We start from the raw sequence: 11,662 nt of genomic DNA, 5'->3' as shown, positions 1-11,662 counted from the left end.
CCCCTTTTCTTTTCTTTTCTTTTCTTTTCTTTTCTTTTCTTTTCTTTTCTTTTCTTTTCTTTCTTTTGAGATATAATCCATCTATGCAACCTGTCTGTCCTGAAATTCACTATGTGGACCAGGATGGCATCGAAGATTAAAGGCGTGAGCCGCTACACCCGGCTGGGGAGCCTTTTTGATTTTGACAGGGATGGGCAGATGGAATACAAAAATGGAAGAAGTGGCGAGGGGCTTGGTACAGCTGGCACTCACCTGACATTTACTGAGTGCTGGCGCTGCTGCGTGGCAAAGACCCTCCACGCAGCCGCCCCTTGACTCTTAGGGACTCCGTCTGATCGTCAGGAGAGACCTCGGCGTCCAGACAGCGAGCAGCCGCGCGGGCAAAGGATCCCAGCCTTGCTGCCCGTAACCAAGGCCAAGACCGAGGGGACCCCGGATTGTGGACCAGAGGCTGTTTCATACTTTGTAGGTTGTGAAGGGAGACTGGAAAAGTTGATTATTTTGGCGTACACGGTCCTGGAATTTGCTTTTACAGGACTATCTAAAACATAACTTTCTTACTCGCTGAGCGCGTCGGTGTCTGCCGGTGTTTCAACTGCCACCATAGAATGAAACTGCTGCTGTAATTGGTGTGGCTCGTTGGTCTAGGGGTATGATTCTCGCTTAGGGTGCGAGAGGTCCCGGGTTCAAATCCCGGACGAGCCCGCTTTTATGTTGTGTGTCCTTTTAGTTTATCAACATTTGGAATTGTTAGGAACATCGCTTCTCGGCCTTTTGGCTAAGATCAAGTGGAATTGTTAGGAACTTGAAACCTACAAATGTAGCACTTCTACAATACAATAGAAACTGTGTTGCAGCTGAGGGAAGCCTCCTGAAAACCTTCAGTCCAATCTTTAGTCAGAAAGATTATTAAAACCTGTGCCTGCACTTCAATCTCTCTACCTTTGGCTCAGGTCAGAGTTTTTGGAGAGGCAGGCCTTCAGGTAGGCAAATGCCAAGATGGGAAACTTAAACTTCATCTGCAAGACGAGTTTATACTGGTGCCCAGGGTGTTTGTATGGGTTTTCCAGCTAGCTCAGTCTGTAGATCACAAGACGTTTTTGTTTTGTTTTGTTTTGTTTGTTTGTGTTTTGAGAGATGGCCAAGTGGAGAGCTGTTAATCTTAAGGTCTTGGGTTTTAGCCCCACTTTGGGCCATGTGATGTTTTAGTCTGGACAAGAGTCCTAAGCTACTTGGCTAGTGGCTACTCTCCTGCCTCACTGTGTTACAGAAACCCCACCTTGGAGTATACCACTTGCTACTTGGGTTCCCCAGACTCCTCCTCCCCACCTTGGAAATCCGTGGGCTCAGTCAGTGGGGGACACAAGCGGAAACTGGCTGTTAGACTAGAGATAGGATTCTTACTTAGATCAAGAGAGTGCCGGGATTTAAATCCTGAACAAAATGGCCTTATTTAAAAACAAACAAGCAAGCAACCCATCCAGAGGCCAGAGAGACAGTTCCAGGGCTCAAAGTGTCTGCTGCAGAGCCTGATCACCTGAGTGCATCCCCAGGACTCACCTGACAGAGAGAGAACCACCCTCACAGATTGTCCTCTGACCTCTGAACTCCACCCACAGCAAATAAAAAAAAAAAAAGAATTAAAAATCCAGTCAATTAATCAGTCGAATGTAGTGGTGTAGCCTTTAATATCAAATGGGAGGAGGCAGAGGATGGCACATCTCTACAAATTCGAGGTGAGCCTGGGTTACATAGTGAGTTCTAGGCCAGCCAGAGCTGCAGAGTGAGGCCTTCTCTAAAACAAAACACAACAACAAATAAAAATAATAAAATAAATAAATTAAGCAACCATATCATCTCTTCTTTTTCTAGACGATACTCAGAGATCGCAGCAGTTCACCCAGGAGGCACCAAGGACACCAAGGCTGTTTTCCTACCAAGTATTAGGGTTGAGCCTGAGGTGCTCAACAGCTGAGTTATAGCCCCTGCTAAAAAAAAAAAAAAAAAAAAGAGTTGTTTTCAAAGGCTGTAGGCTTTTAACACTGTTGCTCGTTACAGTTGAGTTACAGCCCTGAACAAAAGTGGTAGTTAGAGGCATTGAGAAGTGCTTCCTATAGATGTAAGAGCCCAAGTCTTTATTATTAAAAGGTTAATCTGGACTCCCCCACCCCCTGGCTTCCCTGGAGTTCCTAGAAAGGAAGGCAGGAGCCTGGGCAGAAGGGGCAAGGCCACTGTGTTTGTAGGTGGTGACAGAGGGCCTTCTCTGCTACCCTACCCCAGGCTACACTGTCACTTCTTTTCCCTTGTTGTTGGTTTGGTTTGGTTTCTCTACATAGCCCCTTTCCCTTCCTAGCTGTGGCTGATCTGAGCCAGGCTGTCCTTGAACTCAGTGCTTTGCCTGTCTTGCTGGTATTAAAGAAGTGAGCTATCATCCAGAGGGAAGCTCTCTGAGCCCCTCCCCCCTCTCCAATTTATTGTCCTGGGGTCAGACTGGGGTCTCTTCCAGTTTCCCTATGAACATGCAAATGGCAGGCTTGGTCTTTCTTTTGTTTGTTTTTTTTGTTATGTTTTGGGGACAGACGCCTTGAACCTTAAATCATAAGTGATATAACTTTGTATATTTGAATACCAACTTGGGGAAGGGGTTCAACAAAGCAAAACAAACCTGAAGCAAGTTTAGTTCTAACAACACTGGTTGGCTATGCCTTTCCGTCCCTGGCAAAAGTAAATAGGCAAGTTTGGTGGGGAACCACACTTTTATGGCATATTTTATAGGTTCAGTTTTGGGGAAACAAAGGAAAGCAGAGACTTCTGTAGAGAGAGATATATAAAGAAAATCGGAGTGGGGGTTTCACTGGAGAGCTACCTTAGCAGTGAAGCCCATTCATTCCCCTTGCTAAGGATGCAGCTTCAGTTCCCAGCACCTACATGGCACCAGACTCTGGAGGATCTAAATCCCTCTTCTTGTCTGCATAGGATGCATATAAACTCAGCCTCACATATACTCATAAATAAAAAAAAAGAAAGAAAGAAAGAAAAGAAAGATGGGGCTACAGAAAGGGCTCAACAATTAAGAGCATTGCAGAGGAGCTGGGCTCAATTCCCAGCACCTATATGGCGGCCCATCTCCAGTTCCAGGGGATCTAATACTCTGTTCTGGCCTCTGTGGGCACTGTACACACATGCAAAGCACCCTTACACTAAAAATAAAATAGATCATTTACAGAGAGAGAGAGAGAGAGAGAGAGAGAGAGAGAGAGAGAGAGAGAGAACAATACCTGCTGCCAAGTTTGAAGACCTGAGCTTCATCACTCACACAATTAAATACATGGGAAATATTTTTATTTTTAAATAAACTCTGCCACTTACCTTTAAAATAGCAAGAGAACAAGTTCTACGAGCAACAGTTATATTTACTGTATCTAAAGGACAGTAATGAGCATATCCTTGAAACAGAAAAAGGTATGTTAGTCTTAAAAATGGAAAAGACAAACCAAGTATTTCTCCATATAAAAGCACACAGTGATTGAAAATTTAAAACCAGATGAGGCTACAGTGAGGCACAGTGGTGGAGATTGGTCCAGCCTGTGTAAAGTCAGACGTGAAGCCCTGTGTGTGTGTGTGTGTGGGGGGGGAGGGGCAGGGAGGTGACAACCGGGTCCTTCCTATGCTGGCTCTTTTGTGCCTCTTCCTTCCACAATTAGGAATGTTTGCAATTATGTAGATGAGGCAGCTCAGCCCAGCCCTTACGTTGAAAATAGGACTCGAGAAAAGGATACACCTGAAGACAGACAGCCATTACTGTGTGTTCTGGACGCTTCAACGGAAGCGTCTGGTATTCTGTGTGTAGTGTGATAGGTCTCCTTCCGGAGGCATGGGTAAGAACCAGATTCCTGGAACTCTGACAGAAAAGGACCGAGGAGAAGCCCCGAGGGTGAGCGTGGAGGAGAAGCCCCGAGGGTGAGTGTGGAGGAGAAGCCCCGAGGGTGGGTGTGGAGGAGAAGCCCGGAGGGTGAGTGTGGAGAAGCCCCGAGGGTGGGTGTGGAGGAGAAGCCCCGAGGGTGGGTGTGGAGAAGCCCCGAGGGTGGGTGTGGAGAAGCCCCGAGGGTGGGTGTGGAGAAGCCCCGAGGGTGAGTGTGGAGAAGCCCCGAGGGTGAGCGTGGAGGAGAAGCCCCGAGGGTGAGTGTGGAGAAGCCCCGAGGGTGAGCGTGGAGGAGAAGCCCCGAGGGTGGGTGTGGAGAAGCCCCGAGGGTGGGTGTGGAGAAGCCCCGAGGGTGGGTGTGGAGGAGAAGCCCCGAGGGTGGGTGTGGAGGAGAAGCCCCGAGGGTGGGTGTGGAGGAGAAGCCCCGAGGGTGGGTGTGGATAGGACCCTGGGGGTGCCTCTGTTGGCTCAGATCCGTACTCCTGGCTTTGTTGGAACCTTGGTTAGGATACCAAACTTAACCTTACTGACCCACATTCTGAGCCCTAGCTGGAGTCCGTTGACTGACTTGTTTTCCCCTATGGTTACCCTAAGCCAGACTCTGTGCCACCTGAGCTAAGACCTGAGAGGCAACGGCTGTTAACAACAAACTCAGGGCACCAGACTCACATGATACATCTCTTAAGTTTAGATTAGGTTCAGTTTTGGGGAAACAAAGGACAGCAGAGATGTCTGTTGGGGCAAACATAGCAGTTTAGTAAGCAAATACTGGGTGCCTGTCTTCTGATCAGATGCGCAAAGACCTGGCGCAGGTACGGACCCAGGTTGGACCTTGCTCCTCCAGCACCAGCCATGGCTGTGTCTGTGTGCATTGCATTTCTATGACATGGGAACGGAGCAAGTGGCAGCCAAGGTCTGGCTCTGGGGACACTTACCCAGGGGTGAGGGGGAGGGGCTAGAGGTTCCACTTGCGGCTGGGAATAGGAGGAGGAGAACTAGCAGGCAGTTCAGCCTTAATGTGTGCAGATCAGTGCCCCGGGCGTGCGTCTGCTGTGTGAAGGTGAAACTCCTTTTAGAAACTGCCCTCAATCTGAAATGGCTTTGTTTACTTAGCCAGTTCAATACCTTCAGGTCACGGTTAGTAAACTTGTAAGCTGCAAAGCAGTTGCCCGGCTAGCTCAGTCGGTAGAGCATGAGACTCTTAATCTCAGGGTCGTGGGTTCGAGCCCCACGTTGGGCGGCTACACATTTTAGTTTGGACCTCGCGACTTTTAAGATGTGTTGGTAGCCGGCGGTCTATCACAGGACAGAAGCAGAGACAGGCAGGTCTCTGAGTTTGATCCCAGAAAATCATTTGAATGAAAGGCACAACTCCTTTCCAAGTGGCCTCAGGAGGGGAAATTCTCCATATTGTTGTCACTCTTCGTCTATTCGTAGGGTGACTCTTGACCTCTCATATTTCTGGGCTAAATCTTGGGGTGGGTAGCCCACAAGGTCTGAGTTAGGCAGCCCCCAACCCCAGTTGTGGTTCAAAACTTGCAGTTGTGGGTCCCCGCATCCCTCCTTCCTACAGACATGATATTGGCAGGCCTGATCTTTGTTTTTGTTTTGTAAAGGGCTTGAGAACCTCCCACAAGTCAAATATCCTAAAAGTGATGTACAATAGTGTGTCGGGGTGGTGGTGGAGGAGTGGGGGTGGGGAGGAAACGAAAGCTGATTTAGAGTGACTTATAATTTCTTATACCCTTTGTTCCTGACAGAAATACACAATTCTTATGCAGAATTCTCTCTACAAAGAAATGTACGAAGAAAAGGGCAATTCACCTTTACAACGAAAATTACAACGAAACAGATTTAGAAGCCATGAGGCGAGCTCAGCGGAAGAGCTTTTCCCTAACGGGGTCTGAGTTGATCGTCTAGGTGTGTGGTGGTCGTGCCTACGCGAGAACACAGTTCTATTTCCTAGTTCCCTCTTCCGCACCTTTCTCTAGGAGTTAAGGACGCTTGCGGGTTCTGCCTAGTATCCCCATCTCAGGGCCATTGGAGTTAGGGACCTGGGGTGTGGTTCAGGCATTGAGAACGTTTGGGCCGGGTCAGGTCTGTAGAATATTCCTAGCATTTCTGGAGCCTCAGCTGGGACGCTGAAGTAAACTCTGATGATCCATACTGAGAGCCCGAGCTGGAGCTTCCTTTCCCCAAGGGCCACCCTGAGCCAGCTAGATCCAGTTCTCGGGTCTGGTGTCCTCAAGCACCAGCTGTGTGGGTTTTATTTCCTGAGTCTGCCTGCGTAGATATTTGTGTGGGGTCTGATTCCGGCTCTAAGACGTAATTAGTTTTCGGCTTAGAAGACTGGGACTGGAGGGGGCTGGCCGAACACAGAGGCAAAGATGGAAGGGAAGCCCTATCTGGCATGGGCAAAAAGATGGACAGTCAGCCCGCGTCCATCTCCCTATCGCGATAAAGATAGTTTTGTCCCAAGAAGGGCTTAGCGTGGACTTGTACCTCCCTGGCCCTCCGTCATCCCGGTGCCTCAACCCTGGTGCCCTGTCTGTAGAGAAACCTGGGCTTCCGAAGTGAGTTGTAGTGGCAGACCATAGAATTTCAGAAATAGCCTCAGTACCTCAATTTCCAGTAGTGTCACACCAACTTTGGTAATCATGATGCTTGAAAACAGCTGTCAAGGGACGCCCGGCTAGCTCAGTCGGTAGAGCATGAGACTCTTAATCTCAGGGTCGTGGGTTCGAGCCCCACGTTGGGCGGGATATTATTTTAGTTGGGTCTCAACCAGAGACAACGCTGGCACTTCCCCATTGTTGTGCCCCATTGTTGGGATTCTGCATTCGGTAACTCTTGACATTAGGTCAGAACTGGAGGCAGTGAGCAGTTTGTGGGTCTTTTGCTCTGCCTGAAGCAGCACTGGGTTAGAATGGGTGGAAGTGTCACAGAGTCTACTCTATTTTTGACATTTTGGATAAAGTGTGGCAGTGGGTAGTCTTGCATCGCCCTTTTCAGGTAGATCTGAAATTCAATTCTTTCTGGGTTTACTGAATTCAACCGCAGGACGCTACCATATCTCTCTTAGAAAGAGCAGCGAGTCTTTCCCTTCAAGGCTCGTTGGTCTAGGGGTATGATTCTCGCTTAGGGTGCGAGAGGTCCCGGGTTCAAATCCCGGACGAGCCCTGTTTTGCCACTCAAACCGCAACTACTACCTAAATACTATATGGGAATTTAAAAACTGTGTTCAACCTGTCTGTGATACCGGTCCTGGAAAGTAGAGATGCTGAGAATTAGAAGTCGATCGTGGCTGCTTAGAAGGTGTGACTAAACAAATGAAAATGGAACAAGTCCATAAGTACTTAAAGTGTCTTTTTGTTGTTGTTGTTGTTGTTGTTAGTTTGTTTGGACCTTGTTTTCTGTTTGAGGCAGGGTCTCCCTCCTGTAGCTCAGGCTGGTCCTGACAAAGTCAAGGATAGCTGCGTTTCTGATCTTTCTGCCTTCACTTCATGTGTGCTGGAAATATAGGCATGCGTATTAATCTGGTGTTCAGGTTGGAACCCAGGGTTAGGCAAGCAATTAGCTGAGCTACAGCATCAGCTCATAACTCAAAATGTCCATCAAGAATGGCTGGCATTATTCAAACTAACCTGATGGATAAAAATAATGGAAAATGTTGGAATTAAAAAAAAAAATCAATCCAGCTGTGGTCTTGCAAACAAAACAAACAAAAGCAACCTTGACGACAAGGAGAATGTTTGAGATTCCAGCGCTAGGACGGGTAGGGCAGCCTGAGCTAAGTAGAGGTCTCTCCCCCGGGCACACAGCCAATTCCAACTACCACATCGAGAACTTTCAAAATAGTAAAGGAATTCTTGGACAAATTTATATGAAGAAGGCTTACGGAGCCTCAGAGTTACTTCGACGACAATTGCCAATCGCTCTGGGACCCTGGCAAAGCAGGGAGAACTGGAGCAGGCGTCTGGGATGCACCAGCCTCTAGTCAGCTTTTTAGTGTGTTTGAGACACCCTGAGCTACATGAGAAGAAACACAATTAGAGAAAAACAGGATTGTGGGACAATCTGCAACACATCTGGTTTGCTAATAAATACTGGTTTGAAGTTTGACAGTAGCCCTTAAGTGCAAATCTGGTTCCAGATCACCGGCCTTTAGTCATTACTAGTTTGCTTGGGTCCAACTCAACACGACCCGAAAAGTGGTCAAGAGCCTGTGACCTCCTCGGATTCGCTGGACTAGCATTTTTCAGGTCCCCTGGGGCGCAAACCCGAGAAAAGGAAGCGGCGCCCGGAACTGGCTAGGATCTCAGCTTTGCGAGTCTACGTTGGAGCTTCCCTTTTTTCCATGCTCTCCGTAAAAATGCAAAGGATTTTTAAACTTGAGAAGTCCTCGAGCTTCGGATAGGAAACATACTCCAAGAATCGCAGTCAGCCCTCCGATCCCTGTAGAGTCCTGACGGAGCCCGGGTCTCCCAGCTCAATGTTTGGAAACCGCAAGGCGGATTCCTGTGCAGAGAACGAATAGACGCGAGGAGGAGGAAGGAGTCCCTCTAGGGTTCCGTGAGCTGGAAGGCGAGGTGGGGGCATATCGGAACAGCTCCAGATTCTGCCAAATTGTCACTACTGGGTAAATTGCCAGCTACCATGAACGAAGAGAGGGACTCCACTAAGGAGTCGCTTCGGGCATCTCTCGGGGGTGGGAGGACTGTCTCGAGCCTCGATGCCTCTGGTGCTCTGGTGTCTACACTGCGAGGATCCGGGCTGAATCTTCAAGGTCCTGAACGGTGGCCAGGCTTCGAAGGTGGCGTTCAGTCCCGGGATTGTGCGCGTGGGAGGCAGAGAAGGCTCTGATTTCTGCGATCCAGCCTTACAGGATCAGCTGAGGTCGTTCCTTTTTCAGTAGGGGTCTACCCCAGCGTCTCTCTCCGCAGCACGGTTCAGGGCTGGGCTGGGGAGGAACACCTTCAAGGACCCCCTGAGGACTTTTCGAGGACCCCCAGAGCTTTACCATCGGAGCCAGTCAGGGACTCCAATTTTCTAGTGCTACCCAAGTCTTTAGCCTAAGGCGAATGCGGTGTGCTCAGGGCCAGAAAGCCCTGGGAAGGAAGCGCAGGCGTATGTCCATGCAGAGTGATGGGCTGAGGTTTCAGGAGTACAGCCAGAGGAGCTCAAGGTCCGTGAGGGCGCAGGGCCTGGAGGGCTGTGGCAACTCAGATAAGAAATCCTGGGTAATTAAGTCCCCACACTAATTGCTGGATAATACAGTAACCACCGGTGAGGAAATATTCCATTTAACATTTTTGAAGGGACACAGAGCCTGTCTGCCCCAGTGGCCTAATGGATAAGGCACTGGCCTCCTAAGCCAGGGATTGTGGGTTCGAGTCCCACCTGGGGTAGGGTGGAGATTCTACCTGGTTGGCAGGTAATATTTTGAGTTGCAAAATCAGCTACATAAACGACCGCACAACATACCTAGATACTAGAAGAAGAAGTCAAATGCTCAGTGCTGAAGAAATGTGGTAATCTGAGTAAAATTGTGAGACCTGGCAAACCAATGTGTCAATTTCTGAGAGCAATCCAGGTATGCTGTCGACTTTCAAGTTCTGTTCTGTCAAAGTATGAAAATATGAAAGTAAGCACTGAAAGTATGCCAGAAATACTGCCATATTTTGGGAGAGTACAGAGACTTTATGTGGTTAGCTAAGAAGAGGCAAAAGTAGGCGTTAGCTGAAAGAAGAGGCAAAGGTCATCAATATGGGAAGAGCTGAGTACATTTGTTTCTTCTTTCCCCCGCCCCCCCCCCCACCGGTCCCCTGGCTGGTTCCCTGGCTGGCTTTGAACTCTCCTTATCTGGAGTACCGCCTTTACAGGAGTGACATCACATGTCGCTTCAGTTTGTTTTATTAACAACTTCACGAAGGCAAATTTAGTCTATTTTGGTCTACTTGGCTGATAAAACACGGGAGAGGGTTTTTTTGTTTTTTTTTTTTGTTTTTTTTTGGTTTTTTTTTTTAAATAAAACAAGCCTTGATGCACCAGCTCATATCAGTGTGAAAGATTTTTACTTCCCTCGACTAGAGAGGGAGGCAGAAAACAGACTAGAAGGTGGACGAGCAGGCAGGCCAAAGGAGGAGAAGTTGCTCGTCTGACAGTGACCGCAGACTGAAAGGATGGGTAGGGACCTGGGAGGGTCCAGGGAGAATGATAATTTTAATGACTTAATCCGGTAATGGGTGATCTTCTGTTTGAATTTCTATTTAAGAACAGCCAATTCTGTGACTTTTATCATCCTTTCAAGGTGGGGAAAAGACTGCTGCTGGTCTGTGATTTGGGGTCCAGCAAACTGGTCTGTGATTTAGTGAGCACTCTGACAGCACAAAACCCAGATTCTTTGAGCCCAAGGACAGCGATTGTTGGGGGAACCTTCCTGGAGTAAGCGCAAGGGTACCACTGAGAGTGGAAGAAAGATGTCACCGGTGGATCTAAGCCAGGACAGCTCCTGCAAGGCTTTGTAATTTTATTTTATACTTTAAAACCACAAGGTGGGGTGGGCGAGCTAGTGAGCACGTGCTGGCGTCAGTCAGCCGGCTGGGAAGGGCAACGGCCCTCTGCCTCAGCTGGCTCTTTAGGCTCCTCTGTTTCAGGTAGCAAGCGAAGCCGTGCTCTGCAAACAGGGAGTGCAAGCAATGCTTTAGTAAACTACTAAGGAAATCAATAAATTGACACCAAATAATTTTTTTTTTTTTTTTTAGTTCTTTAAGACAGGGTTTCTCTGTAGCCTTGGCTGTCCTGGAACTCACTTTGTAGACCAGGATGGCCTCGAACTCTGCCTCCCGAGTGCTGGGATTAAAGGCATGCGCCTCCACGCTCGGCAATAATTGTTTGTTTAAAGCTAGTTTTACTTCCCTATACTCTGGGGAAGGGACTGATCACTGGCTGCGTCTTCGATTATGTATGGGTGGTGAGTGACTCTCTTTTCTTTCCTTTGTCCTTGATCTTTTTCTATTTCCTTCCACCTTCTCCTCCTTCCTTCCCTCCTCCTTCCTTCCCTTGGACTGAAGAGTGCAGAGTGGCTATTGGTATGGGCTGGGGAGAATTACCCATAGGAGAACTGCTGCAGGTGTTGGTGCTCTGGCTAGAGCATCTGCTGGCTTTAAACCACAGACTCATCAACCTGGAGGAGGAAGGAGAGGAGGTAAAGGGCAGCAATAGAGGCCAAGCTGGAGCCAACAGCCTCTGCTCTGTTTCCTTAACCTATTCTGTTCTAGACAGCACCTTAGCACACAGCTCAAGAGGGGCTTGATGTCTCTCCCCCTTGCTCTTTCTCTCCCTCTCCCCGTCTCCTCCCATTTTCCCAGGCAGGCTTCAAATCCAATACACAGTCAAGGATGACCTCAATCTCTCCCTCCTTTAAAAAAATGTATTAATCATTTTATTTGTTTACATTTCAAATGTTATCCCCCTTCCTGCTCTCCACTCCCTGAGGCCCCCCTTTGCCCCCTCCCCACCTAACCCCTCTAGCATCCCCCTTCTCTGGGGCATCAAGCCTCCACAGGACCAAGTGCCACTCCTCCCACTGAAACCAGAAGAGGCAGTCCTCTGCTACATAAGTATTGGGAGCCATGAACCCGCCCGTGTATACTCTTTGGTTGGTAGTTTAGTCCCTGGGAGCTCTGAGGGGTCTGGTTAATTGATACTATGGTTCTTCCTATGGGGTTGCAATCCCCT

General features: G+C 48.5%; 5 non-coding genes across 5 annotated transcripts; all 5 read left to right on the top strand.

The window, feature by feature from the left end:
• Positions 1–633: 633 nt before the first annotated feature.
• Positions 634–705, top strand: Trnap-agg. The gene has a single exon. It is a non-coding gene; the product is annotated as a tRNA-Pro (tRNA).
• Positions 706–5,089: 4,384 nt separating this feature from the next.
• On the top strand, positions 5,090–5,162 carry Trnak-cuu. Its single transcript has one exon. It is a non-coding gene; the product is annotated as a tRNA-Lys (tRNA).
• Positions 5,163–6,608: 1,446 nt separating this feature from the next.
• Positions 6,609–6,681, top strand: Trnak-cuu. The gene has a single exon. It is a non-coding gene; the product is annotated as a tRNA-Lys (tRNA).
• Positions 6,682–7,030: 349 nt separating this feature from the next.
• Trnap-agg lies at positions 7,031–7,102 on the top strand. Its single transcript has one exon. It is a non-coding gene; the product is annotated as a tRNA-Pro (tRNA).
• A 2,155-nt stretch (positions 7,103–9,257) lies between these two features.
• On the top strand, positions 9,258–9,330 carry Trnar-ccu. The gene has a single exon. It is a non-coding gene; the product is annotated as a tRNA-Arg (tRNA).
• The last annotated feature ends 2,332 nt before the right edge of the window (positions 9,331–11,662 follow it).

This window comes from Mus pahari, chromosome 21 (assembly GCF_900095145.1).
Source record: "Mus pahari chromosome 21, PAHARI_EIJ_v1.1, whole genome shotgun sequence".
Classification (NCBI taxonomy): domain Eukaryota; kingdom Metazoa; phylum Chordata; class Mammalia; order Rodentia; family Muridae; genus Mus; species Mus pahari.
The sequence above is the reverse complement of the archived record's forward strand: the minus strand, read 5'-3'. Positions and strand labels throughout refer to the sequence as shown.